We start from the raw sequence: 19672 nt of genomic DNA, 5'->3' as shown, positions 1-19672 counted from the left end.
AGCTTGCTCGCCAGGTTTCGAGAGGGTGCGTTTCTGGATGAGGTATCGAATATATTGCTTCCCCCTACTTATACCTCCCGAGGAGATCACGAATGTAAAATTAGAGAGATTAGAGCGCGCACGGAGGCTTTCAGGCAGTCGTTCTTCCCGCGAACCATACGCGACTGGAACAGGAAAGGGAGGTAATGACAGTGGCACGTAAAGTGCCCTCCGCCACACGCCGTTGGGTGGCTTGCGGAGTATCAATGTAGATGTAGATGTAGATGTAGCGTTTGTAGAGCTCGCGTGTTCAAGCACTTGCCGACGACTCGCCGTCTATCGCGGGGTGTAGTCGGAAGCGCCGAGTGGCAGGCCGTTCCCAGAAATGCCGAACCCGTCTCGCCGAGTGTGACGATAGGTCCCCCGCCAGCCTGTGGAATGCCTCTTTCCGACATGCGTTGTGATAACTCACCTTCGTGTGTGGCGACCAAACTAACAGCATCATGTCTCGTCTGACACACTCTCGCCATTGCCGGTCTCGTAAATGAGAAAAATTGTTCCACTGTAAGTCAATAGTCTTTCGACAAGTTTGCTACCGTTATCGCCTACTGTAATATTGTAAGAGTATTTTCATACCTAATACTCCCAACGCTCATCACCATCATCATCATCATCATTTAAGACTGATTATGCCTTTCAGCGTTCAGTCTGGAGCATAGCCCCCCTTATAAAATTCCTCCATGATCCCCTATTCAGTGCTAACATTGGTGCCTCTTCTGATGTTAAACCTATTACTTTAAAATCATTCTTAACCGAATCCAGGTACCTTCTCCTTGGTCTGCCCCGACTCCTCCTACCCTCTACTGCTGAACCCATGAGACTCTTGGGTAACCTTGCTTCTCCCATGCGTGTAACATGACCCCACCATCTAAGCCTGTTCGCCCTGACTGCTACATCTATAGAGTTCATTCCCAGTTTTTCTTTGATTTCCTCATTGTGGACACCCTCCTGCCATTGTTCCCATCTGCTAGTACCTGCAATCGTCCTAGCTACTTTCATATCCGTAACCTCAACCTTGTTGATAAGGTAACCTGAATCCACCCAGCTTTCGCTCCCGTACAACAAAGTTGGTCGAAAGATTGAACGGTGCACAGATAACTTAGTCTTGGTACTGACTTCCTTCTTGCAGAAGAGAGGAGATCGTAGCTGAGCGCTCACTGTATTAGCCTTACTACACCTCGCTTCCAGTTCTTTCACTATGTTGCCATCCTGTGAGAATATGCATCCTAAGTACTTGAAACCGTCCACCTGTTCTAACTTTGTTCCTCCTATTTGGCACTCAATCCGTTTATATTTCTTTCCCACTGACATTACTTTCGTTTTGGAGATGCTAATCTTCATACCATAGTCCTTACATTTCTGATCTAGCTCTGAAATATTACTCTGCAAACTTTCAATCGAATCTGCCAACACAACTAAGTCATCCGCATATGCAAGACTGCTTATTTTGTGTTCACATGTCTTAATCTCACCCAGCCAGTCTATTGTTTTCAACATATGATCCATAAATAATATGAACAACAGTGGAGACAGGTTGCAGCCTTGTCTTACCCCTGAAACTACTCTGAACCATGAACGCAGTTTACCGTCAACTCTAACTGCTGCCTGACTATCCATGTAAAGACCTTTAATTGCTTGCAAAAGTTTGCTTCCTATTCCATAATCTCGTAGAACAGACAATAACTTCCTCCTAGGAACCCGGTCATATGCCTTTTCTAGATCTATAAAGCATAGATACAATTCCCTGTTCCACTCATAACACTTCTCCATCATTTGTCGTAAGCTAAAGATCTGGTCCTGACAACCTCTAAGAGGCCTAAACCCACACTGATTTTCATCCAATTGCTCCTCAACTAATACTCGCACTTTCCTTTCAACAATACCTGAGAAGATTTTACCCACAACGCTGCTTAAAGAGATACCTCTGTAGTTGTTACAATCTTTTCTGTTTCCATGTTTAAAGATTGGTGTGATTACTGCTTTTGTCCAGTCTGATGGAACCTGTCCCGACTCCCAGGCCATTTCAATTATCCTGTGTAGCCATTTAAGACCTGACATTCCACTGTACTTGATGAGTTCCGACTTAATTTCATCCACCCCAGCTGCTTTATTGCACTGCAATCTATTGACCATTTTCTCTACTTCCTCAAACGTGATCCTATTTCCATCATCATTCCTATCCCATTCTACCTCGAAATCTGAAACATTACTGATCGTATTTTCACCTACATTGAGCAACTCCCAACGCTCTCGTTAAATTATTTCAATATTCTAATCCTTTACCGTCCTACAGTTTTACTCCTACCTCTTTCAGCAAAGCTGTTTGATTACCTCAGTCTTTTACAAGCTCAACCATGGCCGATGTGGCCAGAAAATCGACATGATTTTCGCATCACTTTTCTTAGTTATTCGATACCTTCCTAACTCCCCTTCGGTAACAAATATCTGTAACCATCCGCAAATGCTGTACAAGATCCGCATTCTGAGTCTACATACGCATAGTTCTGAATCTTTATCCATCTCGTTCTCCACTTCATCTATAAGTCTTTGGCAAAAAAAAGTAACCTCTGACTGAACCAGAGAAGCGCTGGATGTAAAAAGATACCGTAATTATTTCTATCATCATTAGTACAGCTTCTGTCTCGATTCATCCTAGTTTTTTCATTATGGTATAAAAGCGAATGATTAGTTCTGTCTCATTGTAAACAGATTGCTAGATGGTCTAATCCGAATTTCTTATTAGTCTTCCTTCCACCTCAATTGCATTTATTTCATTACCTTTTCTTTTAACTTACCGTTGTATTTCTCGTTTACGTCGGATCTTCCAACTTCTTCTCTCGATGTTGTATTGTCTCGCCTTGCTGTAGATGTGACTAATGTCACATTAATGTCACATTAATATCCGATGTACCAGAAACAGAATGTTATGGAAAATGTTCTTATTACAGTATCAGTAGGGTTGACATTACTGTAAAGAGTAAATTCATTACTGTAACTATTTTAATATTAATTATTTTTATGTCCATCCTTTTGAAATGAGGTCTTTGGAACAACGGCCGTTTACTATTGCCAGCAAATAAAACTCCTACAGCCGTCCTTGTGATTTTATTTGTTTTGTTGCAACCAGTTTCGGCGCCTTCTTCAGGTTGTAGATGATGCGCAAGGGGTTGAAACGATCCCTATATATATCGCATCAGTGGCCAGTAGTTGATGGTTAGAGTTCTGACACCCAGGTTTTCAGATAGTCTGCGTAATCAGTTACGCTGATCACTGATTCGATACATATAGGGATCGTTTCAACCCCTTCCGCATAAACTACAGCCTGAAGAGGTTACATTGAAGCACCGAAACTGGTTGCGACAAAATAAATAAAATCATAAGGATGGCTGTAGACGTTTTATTTTCTCGCAATTCTTACTATTTGTTAATTCATCCACTTTGAGGTGGTGACGGTGATAAGGATTTTAATAGCTAATTAGTCTGTTCTCATCAAAGCTAGTAGATAAGAGCTTCTGAAACTCTTTTCCAGACAGAGGGAATGTAGGTGGTGGCCCTTCATAGGTGCAACATAGCTTATTCAGCAGTGATTCCAGTTGATGTTCTAAGTGATCCCTCCTATCTGTCTACGCTTATAATAAAGTGACCCACCGCGTTTTTCTGTCTGTGTGTGGAGGCTTATCTCAGAAACTACTGTAGGGATGTTGAACCAGTTTGCACTGGTAGAGAGATCCACGAGGAAAGTGTGTGTGTATAATTTATTACCACTACTCCAGAGAAATCGTCTGGCTATAGATACTTAGTACTACAGTGTAATTACTACACAGACAGCTCCACCCATGACCGTGGAACAAGAGCTAGGGGTGGTGACGTGAAAGGAATCCGACCACCCTCTACCACTAACATTGCCAAATCCAGATTAAAATCCCCCCCCCCCCCCCTCCACCCGAAAAATACGGTTTAAGGCCAGGGAGAAGAAGAAGACTTACACATATAACTGTGTTCCAGAAGTACAGTCCCAGAAATTTCTCGTATCAGAAACATACCTATTTTATACACAGTTAGGACTACATTACTTTCGCCCAAAACTTGCCCACTGCCAATGCATTTTCTGCTTCTTGATGGAGTTCATCTTCTGAGCAGGACTCTGGACACAGTCGGAATTGAAGCATGTGATGAACAGTCTGATTTTCTCCACAGTCACACTGAATATCATCTTGATCAGTGAAGTTCCACATTGCCAAATTAACGTTTGATCTGCCAGTACCAAATCTCAGTCTGTCTCATCAAATCCAGTAGATAAGAGTTTCTGAAACTCTTTTCCAGACAGTGGGAATGTAGGTCGTGGCCCTTCATAGTTGCAACATAGCTTACTCAGCAGTGATTCCAATTGTTGTCGATGTTCTTTGGAGACTCCTCCTTGACTTCAGTTTTTACGGGTGTGGTTCGTTACCATACAGCGGATGCCTTCTGTCCTGGTCTAGTTGCTTTCTTTCCTCATTCACAGCTGTTTCTCTACGAACAGGAGATGGTGCTAAACCTGCGAGATGATAAAAACCATTCGACCGGAGTGGATTTCAAACTTGTTTACGGCCACAATACGTCCTACAATGAAAAAAGCATCCTTCAGCTGCATTTGCTTTTGGTGACTTAAATACTCCAACCATCTTCGTCGGTCATATTTTCTATAGAAGTGAATTCCACTTTCTTTGGATGTCTAGCAATCTGCTAATGTTTCCTTACAATTAATTCGCCTTCGGCTTAGACCGTCTACTTCGACGCTATAAACCAGCTGTGGTTTTGTTGCAGGAACCAAGCAGGCATTCTCTTAAAGTGAGTTAAGGAAACAGCGTTAGTATAATTCTGTATGCCCGGACGGGTATTTGAATCCCTCCCCCCATCCCTAGCCCAGTGTCTTGACCACTTCATCACCTCGCTCGTTCAACGATTTTTCCGAGGATATAGCGAGCAACTTATTTATCTTGTATTTCTTTTACAGGCAGTCTTTCAAGACCTGTTGGCTTGTGGTCCTACTACGGGTCATCTAGTCACTATTAATAATAGATACCGTTAAACGGTTATGATGGTAAATAAACTAAACTGTAGCCGCGCGGTATTAGCAGAGCAGTCGCCAGCACGGTAGCTCAGCGTGTTTGGTCAGAGGGTAATGTGCCCTCTGTAATAAAAAAACTGAGTTAATAGATCAACAACGAACTTAAATGGATGTCTTCCGACGTCCGCCCCGAGCAGATGCAACGAACTAAAGCGAACAAAATTAAAATTAAAAAAAAAAAAAGCGGCCTAAGGCGCTGCAGACATGGACTGTGCGGCTGGTCCCGGCGGAGGTTCGAGTCCTCCCTCGGGCATGGGCGTGTGTGTTTGTTCTTAGGATAATTTATGTTAAGTAGTGTGTAAGCTTAGGGACTGATGACCTTAGCAGTTAAGTCCCATAAGATTTTTTTTTTAAAAAAGGTAAACTGCAGAAAATACGAATAAATATAAGTTAACTGAGAAAAATTGGAAAATGGAAAAATAGGTATTGGTGTTTCAAGAAAAAATAGAAAAGATAGTATAGGTGTGTACTAGAGAGAAATTACCACCTTTGTCATCACAATGTGGAAGCCTCGAAATTTACATGGAACCCTATGCTCCTTGGCTGCAAACAGTCTATTAATAAACATACCTACGTCGACATACGTGATATGTGGCGCTATCTACTGCTTAGTCATCGCATCTCTCGTAGTTCTGTGTTAGTATATATGGCGCTTTTCTGTTTTAGAGAGTATAAAATCTTAACGGTAGAATTAGTATATTATGTTACCCTCCAGCCTCTAGTTCGAATGGTTAAACGAAATTAATATTTGTGCTATGTCATTATGTATGCCGAAGGTGGGTGAGGTTGGTGGCGTATTATACGGTAGAAATCTTTAACAGAGACAAAAACAGAGCAGTGGGGTGTAAGTGGACTAAATGTGGTGACGCTGAGGCAGTGAGATCAGGAAATGCGATGCTGAAAGTAGTAAATGACTTTTGCTATTTGCCTAGCAAAATAAATGACGATTGCAGAACTAAAGAGGCCGTAAAATACAGGTAGGCAATAACAAGAAAACATTTTCGAAAAAAGAAAAATTTGTTAACGTTGAATATGAGTTTAGGTGTTAGGCAGTCTTTGAGGAAAATATTTGCGTGAAGTCTAGTCTTCTGATGAACTGAAACATGAACGATAGACAGCACAGAATAGAGGAGAATAGATACTGCTGAAATGTGGTGCTACAGAGGAACTAATGAAGGGGTACTGGTCTGAGTAGTGGAGAAAATAAATTTATGGTGCAATTTTACAAAAAGAAGGGACTTTGGCGTTAGGGATAGCAAGAGTTTAGGAATATAGTCCTCACATCTGACGATAATCATTCTGAACTGGTGCATGTCACACCATAAATCATTCATCTTAAAAACTCACTAGTAAATTTTCCTATAAACAACTTAGCTGAGGCGCAGCCGCGTACTGGCTCACAGGTAACACCACTGAATCAGCCCACATAAATTTGCCTATAATAATCAGTAATCGATACATAATACGATCAGCCAAATAACTGTAACAATTTGGTTGACCGTTGCAAAATATGTAACAACAGTACGAATAGACATTGCGTGAGCCTTTTATAATCTCTGGTAGGATGCTATGTTCGCGCGTCTTCGGTAAATGGGTATATTCAGAGTTCTGCAATTCAGTCTTCTATTTGTTACAGGGCTAGAGGGCCAGAATGGGATATGGGTAATCGCGAAGTCATCTACTTAATCGGATAGATCTTTCACTGCTGAATCACCATAATCATTTATGTGCTAGTTTCTGCTTAGCTTGTAGTGATTTCTTTTCACCTTTTCGTAGTGTTCATTCATCCTCTAACACGGTACTCACAATGTTGCAGTATTTTGTATGCAGTGGCAGCTTCAGTTTGCAGTATCATTAAATATCTTTGTGTCCTCTGTTAGCTTGTATCTTCTCCGTACTTTGGCCTTTTATCCATTCATTATTCATTCTGAAGAATCCTTCACTACGTAGTCTCTTCTAATCGTACATTGTGTTTTCTTCCTTACTTCCTATTGTCCTAAACTCTTGTAGTCAATTACGTGTCCATGTTCAACATCTTAGTACCTCCACACACCAATATTTTGTCTCCCCAGATAAAAACTTCGTACCTTACTCCGTACAGTATTTTCAAGGCTTGTAGTCATTTCTTTTCGCCTTTTCGTAGCTTTCATTCATCCTCTAACACGGTACTCACAATGTTGTAGTGATGTTCTTAGGTTAGTTAGGTTTAAGTAGTTCTAAGTTCTAGGGGACTGATGACCATAGATGTCAAGTCCCATAGTGCTCAGAGCCATCTGAACCATTTTTGGTGTAGTGTTTTCTATGCAGTAGCAGCTTATACAAGGGACTATACACGGCTTAGTGTTAAAATGAAGGCTGCACCACCTTTTACAATGCAGAAGCAATAAAACTTTTGGATCTGCATTGTGAAAGATGGCTGAGCTTACATTTTAACACTGATATTAACGGCCACTACCCCGTATCCGCCATGCATAAAATCAAAATCATACAAAATACTTATTTCGGTGAACTGTTCCCTTAATCACAAAGTAAGATTCAGACAGTGAGCCCTTGTTTTATTGCCGAGCAAGGTGCCGCAGCGGCTAGCACACTGGACTCGCATTCTTCAGTATGACGTTCCATACCCGCGTCCGCCTATTAAATGCTTCAAGTAAATGCCGGGATGGATCCTTTGAAAGTGGACGGCCAACTTCCTTCCCATCCTTCCATAATCTTATGGAACCGATGACCTCACTGTCTGGATCCCTCCCCAAATCAACCATCCAACTTGTTTTATTATACCGCCATCAGAGCTCTCATATACATAATGGACGGGGACGATCCCAGTAATGAAATCGTAACATAGCCTATGCAAACGGCCTTCTGGTTGTTAGAAAACGTGAGATGCGACTTCTACTGCAAACCAAATTAGACGCTATAGAACGTGAATTATATAATTGTTTCATATCCTGCCACGATATTTCGGCGCAGAGTCTTCTGGCAATCTTCAGTTGAGTTCTGACGACATTGTTACGAGGTCACGTCCTTAAGGCCCTGCCAGCACATGTGCAGTGTCTTCAACTCGCAGTGCGCAAGAGCTGCTTGAGCACATAGGGTGGGGCCCCTCCACGCCCACACCGACGTGGTGACCAGTTCTATTGTCACCTCCGTATAGTTTTCGAATCAGGAGTCACAGGATGCGGGCTGTTCAAATGGTTCAAATGGCTCTAAGGACTATGGGACTGAACATGTGAGGTCAGCAGTCTCCTATACTTAGAACTACTTAAACCTAACTAACCTAAGGACATCACAAACATCCATGCTCAAGGCAGGATTCGAACCTGCGACCGTAGCAGCAGCGCGGTTCCGGACTGAAGCGCCTAGAACCGCTCGTCCACAGCGGGATGTGGGCTGTGACGTTGTCCATGCGTCTGGGTAGGATTACTCATTGACATGGTCCATCAGGAGATAGAAAGTGGATGAAAGCGATCGAAGGGTAGTGGTTTGTAAGGGCAGAGGGAAAAAATTGCCAAGACAAGCGCCGAGGGAAAAAGCCTCTGCGACAGTAGGACGGGTAGTAAGGGCAGTAGCGGCTTGCTAGCTGCGACAGTGCATGCAAGGTGAGGTTATGTTAGTGCGAGGTATCGTGCATCGTTACCTTTGTCGTTGCGGGTGCTCGTTGTAGCTGGGTCAGTCCGGTCTCTGCAGCTGGGCTCCTGTGAATTCTCCTCGGCCTGCTGCAGCGGCTGCGTCCCTCTAACAGTCCGAGGTCCGAGGTCGTCATACATTAGTGGGCGATCGGCCGTAGATCAGGTCACAGTGTAAGGGGGGGGGAGGGCTGGTTTGCGTGTTGTGTACAGTACGGCTTCCCTGTTGCGATTGCCTGTTTTTTTTTCGGCGGGTCGAGCTTCTGGGGTTGCCAGCAGTAGCTGTGCTGCAGGGGCTCGCCAGTACTGTTGTGTTAGAGTGCTATGGACCATAGATGTGAGCGCATGCGCTTCTGCTGCAAGTCTGTGTGCTGCGCCTCGCGCCCTTCTTGCTGAAACCTCGCCGCATCGATATCAGTTCAATTGTCTTCGCACGATGAAGTGGCAAAACGACGCCTGCTACGCAGAGTACGAAGTTTTTCTATGACAAAATTTCCCGCAGAATTTCACTGGAAACCGCCGTCTCGATTGATAAGGAACTCAGTTGTATTTCCACTGATTCATTGATAATAAAGTTCCTAAAAAAAAAAAGGGCCACAATTTTTGTTTCATCGTATTTCATCAAATATCCAGTGGAAAGACAATGCTAGGCGATAGCGGACTTATTGGCCTGAACGAGGCGAGTATGCCGTGGATATTCTACAATGCGATCCTGTACACTGCACGTCGTTTGCCCTACGTAGGATATGCCGCATTCGCAAGGAATTTCGTAAATACCTGCATTGTGCAATTCTCAGTGGTCTTTGACAAAGCCTAAAGAGAGGAGATCTTGGGATGAGGAGGCAAAATTACTTTAACTTTATATCTTCTTAATATTCTGCTTATTTTCGCTGAAACATGCCCGATATATGGTGGGTAAGCAGTCGTTTTGGAAGCCTCATCCTTTTCTTTGTTCTGTCGTTTGTACGTCTGTGGAGCTCTCTGTAATTGCTGAGGCGAACATCCACTGTTCAGCAGGTGTTGCAGTTCAGTTTGCAGACTGCTGGAATATGTAATACCGCCGCTGCAAATAACAAGAAACGCAAAAGGGAATACGGCAATGGTAAGACAAAGGGACCACTGTAGACGGCGTGAGTTAATGTGTCCAAAGACATGTATTACCTGCATTTAGAAGCGGCAGCAAGGCTATCATCTTTGTCTTGGGACTGGGCTACTGCTGTGACACGGACCAAAATGAACTGGTTCCACAGCAAGGCTGCGAGACGGCAGACTGCGAAGATTGACCGACCTTCGACATGGATGCGGCAAGAAGATCCTACTCGACGAGCCATTATCAACTTGACGGGGAAATCTATAAATGACGTGACTGTGTCTGTGCTGGCAAGATGTCTTAATCTGGTCCTACACCTGGTTCATCACCACTAATGGACTTTGTCAGATGCATCGAAAAGGCTGTGTGCCGTCTTGCAACAGATGCAGCTGAGGAAGTTCGAAGGGAGTCTTAAGCTTGTGGCGAGAGACACCAGCGAAGAGCAACATATAGCATATGAGGAGGGCAGGCCTCCTTATCTTACGAGCAGATGTGGATACGTCAGTATCGGATGCTCATACCACAGGATGACTCTATGAATGAGATCAATGTTTTATTATGTGGTTCGACCTATCGAAAGATAAATAGGGATCCTACTAACCGAGTGATACGAAAAACAGTAGTACTTTTATTTGACAGTACTTTCCAAAGCAGGTCATTAGGAGACTAACATCAAATAGAATGAGATTTTCACTCTGCAGCGGAGTGTGCGCTGATATGAAAATTCCTGGCAGATTAAAACTGTGTGCCCGACCGAGATTCGAACTCGGGACCTTTGCCTTTCGCGGGCAAGTGCTCTACCAACTGAGCTACCGAAGCACGACTCACGCCCGGTACTCAGCTTTACTTCTGCCAGTACCTCGTCTCCTACCTTCCAAACTTTACAGAAGCTCTCCTGCGAACCTTGCAGAACTAGCACTCCTGAAAGAAAGGACATTGCGGAGACATGGCTTAGCCACAGCCTGGGGGATGTTTCCAGAATGAGATTTTCACTCTGCAGCGGAGTGTGCGCTGATATGAAACTTCCTGATATGAAACCTTTGCCCGCGAAAGGCAAAGGTCCCGAGTTCGAATCTCGGTCGGGCACACAGTTTTAATCTGCCAGGAAGTTTCATATCAGCGCACACTCCGCTGCGGAGTGAAAATCTCATTCTGGAAACATCCCCCAGGCTGTGGCTAAGCCATGTCTCCGCAGTACCCTTTCTTTCAGGAGTGCTAGTTCTGCAAGGTTCGCAGGAGAGCTTCTGTAAAGTTTGGAAGGTAGGAGACGAGGTACTGGCAGAAGTAAAGCTGTGAGTACCGGCCGTGAGTCGTGCTTCGGTAGTTCAGTTGGTAGAGCACTTGCCCGCGAAAGGCAAAGGTCCCGAGTTCGAATCTCGGTCGGGCACACAGTTTTAATCTGCCAGGAAGTTTAACATCAAATAGTTCAGCTCCACCTAGGCTGTACCCACTGTCCAAGATCCACAAAGAAGGTGTACTTTTACGTCTACTTGTGAGCAATACCGAGCATCCACTTATGATGCGGAAAAATACATGTTGTCTTCACTCAGATCCACTGTAGGCAAAAAGTCCACATCACATAATAAATTCCAGTGATTGTATCAGCAGACATCAGGAACTTAAGCTGAAAAGCACGGACTTGTTTGTAAGTTTGGTTGTCGTTTCACTTTTTACAAATGTGCCAAACTGTGTTCCTGAACAACAGATTTTTTTTTTTTCAGGAAGTACAAAGAGCTCTACAGACGAACAAACGACACAACAAAGAAGAAGATGAGGCCTCCAGAACGACTGCTTGCCCACCATATATTGGGTATGTTTAAGCAAAAATAGACAGAATATTAAGAAGATATGAAGTTAAAGTAATCTTTCGTCCTCCTTCCAAGATCTCGGCACTTTTGGGCTCTGTTAAAGACGAATTATAGTTGTGCAAGGCAGAAGTTTACAGGATTCCTTACATACAGCAATCGACGGGCACTGGGCAGGAACACCAACGGCATGCTCGATTCCTTCATGGCAGTAAATCCGCTATCGCCGAACTGTTCATTTGATGAAATATAATGAAACCAAAAATTGTAGCCCAAACGTCAAACTTTCGGAGCTCTGTCATCAATAAAATAGTTGAAATACGTTTGAGTCCTTTATTAATCGAGACGGCGGCTTCCAATTAAACTCTGCGGGGAACTCTATCATGGAAAAATTTCGTGCTTTGCGTAGCCGGCGTCGTTCTGTGATTTTATCGTTCGAAGACAGTCGAATTAATATTGATAGGGCGAGCTGTCACCAAGGAGGGTGCCAGGCGCAACGAACAGACTTGCAGCGGAAGACCATGTGCTTAAGAAGCGCATGCGCAACGCCAACTAAACACACCACGCATGCGCCAGCAGGGTCTTAAATACGTGAGCTCAGGAAATTTTTGCCAGTATTCACCTGAAGATCATCAAAGACTCTACGCCGAAATATCGTGGCGGGAAGTTGTAGACATCCGGCAGTTCTTCCATAATTTTTTGGAACAATCTGTACGCTGGAGAAGTTTAACATTTGACATGAATAATGGTGTTTTTCGAATAAGTTAAGAGCCACGGCCAGTAAACCGAATACTGAAATGTAGTCCCCCCATAAAACCCTGAAACTAAACAATATAAATAGCAAAAAAGAAGAAGTAACAAGATATTTCGTTGTAAGGCTAAGGCTAAGTGTCAGTGATCAAATTCGAAGTTCAACAAGCAAAACGATTTATATATTTCGCCGAATTTTATATCAATTAGTCTACGAAACTTCTTGAATTACCTTAAGTGAGAAATATGCAATTTCGACAGCATTGTCTCAGGTCAGAAGAAGATCTTCCACCGTACGTGTTGAGTCCAAGTGCTGGATAGTTTGTAGTTCTCTGCAGCCACACGGGGTCCCTTCTCGCCACAGGTAGCTTACAGTACAACTTTCAGTTTTATCCGTTTTGCAGTGGTCCTTTTCCTGAGCGTAGTCATACTTTAGTACTTATTCCTGAAACTCTTCAATACTATGTAATAAACAGGCTGAAAAGTCGCCTCCGGAAAGAGTTTATGTTTTTGTTAATGAAAAAACGCGCGACACTGGTTTCTTTGTACCTGATGATGGCGTAAGCGCCGAAAACAGGGTTGCAAAATAATAAATATTCTTTAATATTACGCTAGTGTCGTGTGTTCTTTGTTTCATAATGTATAAAATATTCTGCCAAGAACCGACGGAACAGTTAGTTAAAGCAGTTTAAGTTTTACCATCTTGTACCTGCTTTATCCGAGGAGATACAATCGGGTGTGACTAGTTAGCTGCTTCCACCTGGTTGAGCATTCACTAGAGAGGGGACGTTTACTGTTTAACTGTGCTCACCCCGTTGATACATCATAGCCTAGCTCCAGGTCACTGCCCTAGTTAAGGCACCATTGTGCGTTTAGAAGTTACCATTAAGACAGCGACATTAACAGACTTTGATTCATTACGGATACTAGAATCTCTGTAGTTTTTGCACTAGATGTGCCAGAAATGGTCATAGTCTTTCCCTCCGTCTACACTGAATAGATCACGTTCTCTGTGGCAGTCTGCTTTCATTTTTCTGGTAACCGGATGTGTAAATCTCTCCTTCCGAGAATCGATAATCTTCAGCGATTGACGTTTGGCGTGGTTTGCGGAAACGAAATCAGTGAGTAAGCGCAGGTCTGGGTACTCACCTCTTTATCTCGCACCCGATAACGTATTAGGACGTCACCGCCCATGCCATTATCGGTCGGACACCTGAATGCGGAAAGTAATGTGTCATACCGATGCAACACAGAAGTAAGCTACTGACGCCTTTAGTAATAGATACGGTTTTTATTTCTATGGAAACCAGTTAGAACTTAACAGATTAGCCTTAGAGCATACTTGAGAATTACACAGTGCACCTACAATGGTCCTCATCCATTTCTTGTTGCCTGTTCCAAAAAAAAAAGTCTCTTATTACATTTATCACGGTGTCTCATCATCATCATCATCATCATCATTTAAGACTGATTATGCCTTTCAGCGTTCAGTCTGGAGCATACCCCCCCTTATACAGTTCCTCCATGATCCCCTATTCAGTGCTAACATTGGTGCCTCTTCTGATGTTAAACCTATTACTTCAAAATCATTCTTAACCGAATCCAGGTACCTTCTCCTTGGTCTGCCCCGACTCCTCCTACCCTCTACTGCTGAACCCATGAGTCTCTTGGGTAACCTTGCTTCTCCCATGCGTGTAACATGACCCCACCATCGAAGCCTGTTCGCCCTGACTGCTACATCTATAGAGTTCATTCCCAGTTTTTCTTTGATTTCCTCATTGTGGACACCCTCCTGCCATTGTTCCCATCTACTAGTACCTGCAATCATCCTAGCCACTTTCATATCCGTAACCTCAAACTTGTTGATAAGGTAACCTGAATCCACCCAGCTTTCGCTCCCGTACAACAAAGTTGGTCGAAAGATTGAACGGTGCACAGATAACTTAGTCTTGGTGGTGATTTCCTTCTTGCAGAAGAGAGTAGATCGTAGCTGAGCGCTCACTGCGTTAGCTTTGCTACACCTCGCTTCCAGTTCTTTCACTATGTTGCCATCCTGTGAGAATATGCATCCTAAGTACTTGAAACCGTCCACCTGTTCTAACTTTGTTCCTCCTATTTGGCACTCAACCCGTTTATATTTCTTTCCCACTGACATTACTTTCATTTTGGAGATGCTAATCTTCATACCATAGTCCTTACATTTCTGATCTAGCTCTGAAATATTACTTTGCAAACTTTCAATCGAATCTGCCATCACAACTAAGTCATCCGCATATGCAAGACTGCATATTTTGTGTTCACATATCTTAAGGAGATGGGACCTGGATAAACTAAAAGAACCAGAGGTTGTACAGAGATTCAGGGAGAGCATAAGGGAGCAATTGACAGGAATGGGGGAAATAAATACAGTAGAAGAAGAATGGGTAGCTTTGAGGGATGAAGTAGTGAAGGCAGCAGAGGATCAAGTAGGTAAAAAGACGAGGGCTAGTAGAAATCCTTGGGTAACAGAAGAAATATTGAATTTAATTGATGAAAGGAGAAAATATAAAAATGCAGTAAGTGAAACAGGCAAAAAGGAATACAAACGTCTCAAAAACGAGATCGACAGGAAGTGCAAAATGGCTAAGCAGGGATGGCTAGAGGACAAATGTAAGGATGTAGAGGCCTATCTCACTAGGGGTAAGACAGATACCGCCTACAGGAAAATTAAAGAGACCTTTGGAGATAAGAGAACGACTTGTATGAATATCAAGAGCTCAGATGGAAACCCAGTTCTAAGCAAAGAAGGGAAAGCAGAAAGGTGGAAGGAGTATATAGAGGGTCTATACAAGGGCGATGTACTTGAGGACAATATTATGGAAATGGAAGAGGATGTAGATGAAGATGAAATGGGAGATACGAACTGCGTGAAGAGTTTGACAGAGCACTGAAAGACCTGAGTCGAAACAAGGCCCCCGGAGTAGACAATATTCCATTGGAACTACTGACGGCCGTGGGAGAGCCAGTCCTGACAAAACTCTATCATCTGGTGAGCAAGATGTATGAAACAGGCGAAATACCCTCAGACTTCAAGAAGAATATAATAATTCCAATCCCAAAGAAAGCAGGTGTTGACAGATGTGAAAATTACCGAACTATCAGCTTAATAAGTCACAGCTGCAAAATACTAACACGAATTCTTTACAGACGAATGGAAAAACTAGTAGAAGCCAACCTGGGGGAAGATCAGTTTGGATTCCGTAGAAACACTGGAACACGTGAGGCAATACTGACCTTACGACTTATCTTAGAAGAAAGATTAAGGAAAGGAAAACCTACGTTTCTAGCATTTGTAGACTTAGAGAAAGCTTTTGACAATGTTGGCTGAAATACTCTCTTTCAAATTCTAAAGGTGGCAGGGGTAAAATACAGGGAGCGAAAGGCTATTTACAATTTGTACAGAATCCAGATGGCAGTTATAAGAGTCGAGGGACATGAAAGGGAAGCAGTGGTTGGGAAGGGAGTAAGACAGGGTTGTAGCCTCTCCCCGATGTTGTTCAATCTGTATATTGAGCAAGCAGTAAAGGAAACAAAAGAAAAATTCGGGGTAGGTATTAAAATTCATGGAGAAGAAATAAAAACTTTGAGGTTCGTCGATGACATTGTAATTCTGTCAGAGACAGCAAAGGACTTGGAAGAGCAGTTGAATGGAATGGACAGGGTCTTGAAGCGAGGATATAAGATGAACATCAACAAGAGCAAAACAAGGATAATGGAATGTAGTCTAATTAAGTCGGGTGATGCTGAGGGAATTAGATTAGGAAATGAGGCACTTAAAGTAGTAAAGGAGTTTTGCTATTTGGGGAGCAAAATAACTGATGATGGTCGAAGTAGAGAGGATATAAAATGTAGGCTGGCAATGGCAAGGAAGGCGTTTTTGAAGAAGAGAAATTTGTTAACATCCAGTATTGATTTAAGTGTCAGGAAGTCATTTCTGAAAGTATTCGTATGGAGTGTAGCCATGTATGGAAGTGAAACATGGACGATAAATAGTTTGGACAAGAAGAGAATAGAAGCTTTCGAAATGTGGTGCTACAGAAGAATGCTGAAGATTAGATGGATAGATCACATAACTAATGAGGAAGTATTGAATAGGATTGGGGAGAGGAGAAGTTGTGGCACAACTTGACCAGAAGAAGGGATCGGTTGGTCGGACATGTTCTGAGGCATCAAGGGATCACCAATTTAGTATTGGAGGGCAGCGTGGAGGGTAAAAATCGGAGAGGGAGACCAAGAGATGAATACACTAAGCAGATTCAGAAGGATGTAGGTTGCAGTAGGTACTGGGAGATGAAAAAGCTTGCACAGGATAGAGTAGCATGGAGAGCTGCATCAAACCAGTCTCAGGACTGAAGACCACAACAACAACAACATATCTTAATCGCACCCAGCCAGTCTATTGTTTTCAACATATGATCCATAAATAATATGAACAACAGTGGAGACAGGTTGCAGCCTTGTCTTACCCCTGAAACTACTCTGAACCATGAACTCAGTTTACCGTCAACTCTAACTGCTGCCTGACTATCCATGTAAAGACCTTTAATTGCCTCCTATTCCATAAGCTCGTAGAACAGACAATAACTTCCTCCTAGGAACCCGGTCATATGCCTTTTCTAGATCTATAAAGCATAGATACAATTCCCTGTTCCACTCATAACACTTCTCCATTATTTGCCGTAAGCTAAAGATCTGGTCCTGACAACCTCTAAGAGGCCTAAACCCACACTGATTTTCATCCAATTGGTCCTCAACTAATACTCGCACTTTCCTTTCAACAATACCTGAGAAGATTTTACCCACAACGCTGATTAAAGAGATACCTTTGTAGTTGTTACAATCTTTTCTGTTTCCATGTTTAAAGATTGGTGTGATTACTGCTTTTGTCCAGTCTGATGGAACCTGTCCCGACTCCCAGGCCATTTCAATTATCCTGTGTAGCCATTTAAGACCTGACATTCCACTGTATTTGATGAGTTCCGACTTAATTTCATCCACCCCAGCCGCTTTATTGCACTGCAATCTATTGACCATTTTTTCCACTTCCTCAAATGTGATCCTATTTCCATCATCATTCCTATCCCATTCTACCTCGAAATCTGAATCATTACTGATCGCATTTTCACCTACATTGAGTAACTCTTCAAAATATTCCCTCCATCTGCCCAAGGCATCCACAGGATTCACCAGCAGTTTTCCTGACCTGTCCAAAATACTTGTCGTTTCCTTCTTACCTCCCTTTCGAAGACTGCTAATTACACTCCAGAATGGTTTTCCAGCAGCTTGACCCATAGTCTCCAACCTGTTTCCAAAGTCTTCCCACGATTTCTGCTTGGATGCTGCAATTATCTGTTTGGCTTTGTTTCTTTCTTCAACATAACTTTCTCTGTCTACCTGGGTTCTGTTATGTAGCCATTTTTGATACGCCTTCTTTTTCCTTTTACAGGCTCCCTTGACTGTATCATTCCACCAAGCTGTTTGCTTCATCCTACTTTTACACACTACTGTTCCAAGACATTCTTTAGCCACTTCTAGTACTGTGTCCCTGTACCTTGTCCATTCCTTTTCCAATGACTGTAATTGACTACATTCAACTAACTGGTACCTTTCTGAGATCGCTGTTATGTACTTGTGCCTCATTTCCTTATCCTGAAGTTTCTCCACTCTTATCCTCCTACATATGGCCCTGACCTCCTGCACTTTCGGCCTCACAATCCCAATTTCACTGCAGATTAAACAATGATCAGTGTCATCAAAGAATCCCCTGAATACACGTGTGTCCCTCACAGCCTTCCTGAATTCCTGATCTGTTATTATATAGTCAATGACAGATCTGGTTCCCCTGCCTTCCCAAGTATACCGGTGAATGTTCTTATGTTTAAACACGGTGTCTACACATACAAATACATTTGCTACGTATGCACACGGTTTCATCTTTCCGAAGTATATTCTGAAACTTTAGCGGTTATTACTTGGTTCAAATGGCTCTGAGCACTATGGGACTCAACATCTTAGGTCATAAGTCCCCTAGAACTTAGAACTACTTAAACCTAACTAACCTAAGGACATCACACACACCCACGCCCAAGGCAGTTTTCGAACCTGCGACCGTAGCAGTCCCGCGGTTCCGGACTGTAGCGCCAGAACCGCACGGCCACCGCGGCGGTTATTATTGTTTTCGGTGACTAATCACCTACCCTGTAATAGCACGGTGTAGGGTCTTTTTCATAATTATGCGCATCGCGTTACAACTACTTGTAATAATGAGATCGCGCCTGGTCGTCGTCATCGACTTCGTCCGAATTTGTGGCACACGCACGGCTTGATCAGAAATGAAAGTGACTGAAATGGGAGCTGATGATGGTCAAGCGTTTAGAAAAAATAGCACTTTTGTCTCTGTTCGAGAGAGGCACGAGTCATTTATGCTGCTGCATATTCCAGTCAGCGGTTGGCACTGGGGATAGATTACAGAACGGTAAACTGAGGGTGCTGGGTCGAGTCCCTACATAGAAACATTCCTTTCTATTCTTAGTTTCGGGTTTTACTTTACTTACAATGCTTATAAACCGAAACAATGCTCAGTATATTATTTAATATTTCATCCATCTTCAGCAGCTATGAAATATCAGAGGTTGAAAATACAGCTACAGTTGTAAGGTTCTTTTATTTAGGACACCACCGTTTTCGGGCTGTTATACGCCCATCTTCAGGTATCGTACTGAAAATAGTAAGAGACGGGAGATAATTTTTACACGCAGCAATACACATAAAAAAAATTATAAACCACCGTCCGGATAGGTGCCGTAAGACCTAAGTCAATGCCAAAGTAACACCAGACAGTACTACAGACAACTGCCTGGGTAAAGAAATATGCCAAGAATACCAGGACAGTTACACTTGATGCTGTGACTTCGTGAGCCGCGGTGGACGAGCACAAGACGCGGTGTGCTATCGGCGAGCGCAGAGAATGGAGTAGTGAACGCGAAGGAGGAAGTAAATTGGTAAAGCAAATTGGCAACAGTACTGCCATCTGTTGACGGGAAGAAGAACGCGGGGCCACTAGCCCGGCCGTTTACAGTTTGAATAAGTGATTTATTTGTAAAATGGAAAATGAAACAAAGTAAACATTATGTAGAAAGCTACTTGAAAAGCGTTAAAAGTGCATTATTCGTGGTAAAGGGACAGGTTGAACAGAGCAGTACAGAACTGCAGC

At 43.1% G+C, this 19672-nt stretch overlaps 1 non-coding gene across 1 annotated transcript; it reads right to left on the bottom strand.

The window, feature by feature from the left end:
- Window positions 1-10610: 10610 nt before the first annotated feature.
- On the bottom strand, window positions 10611-10685 carry Trnas-cga (transfer RNA serine (anticodon CGA)). Its single transcript has one exon. It is a non-coding gene; the product is annotated as a tRNA-Ser (tRNA).
- Window positions 10686-19672: the final 8987 nt, after the last annotated feature.

The sequence above is a fragment of the Schistocerca serialis genome, chromosome 5 (genome assembly GCF_023864345.2).
Source record: "Schistocerca serialis cubense isolate TAMUIC-IGC-003099 chromosome 5, iqSchSeri2.2, whole genome shotgun sequence".
Lineage (NCBI taxonomy): Eukaryota > Metazoa > Arthropoda > Insecta > Orthoptera > Acrididae > Schistocerca > Schistocerca serialis.
Note: the sequence above shows the minus strand (reverse complement) of the source record. Positions and strands in the feature narration are given on the sequence as shown.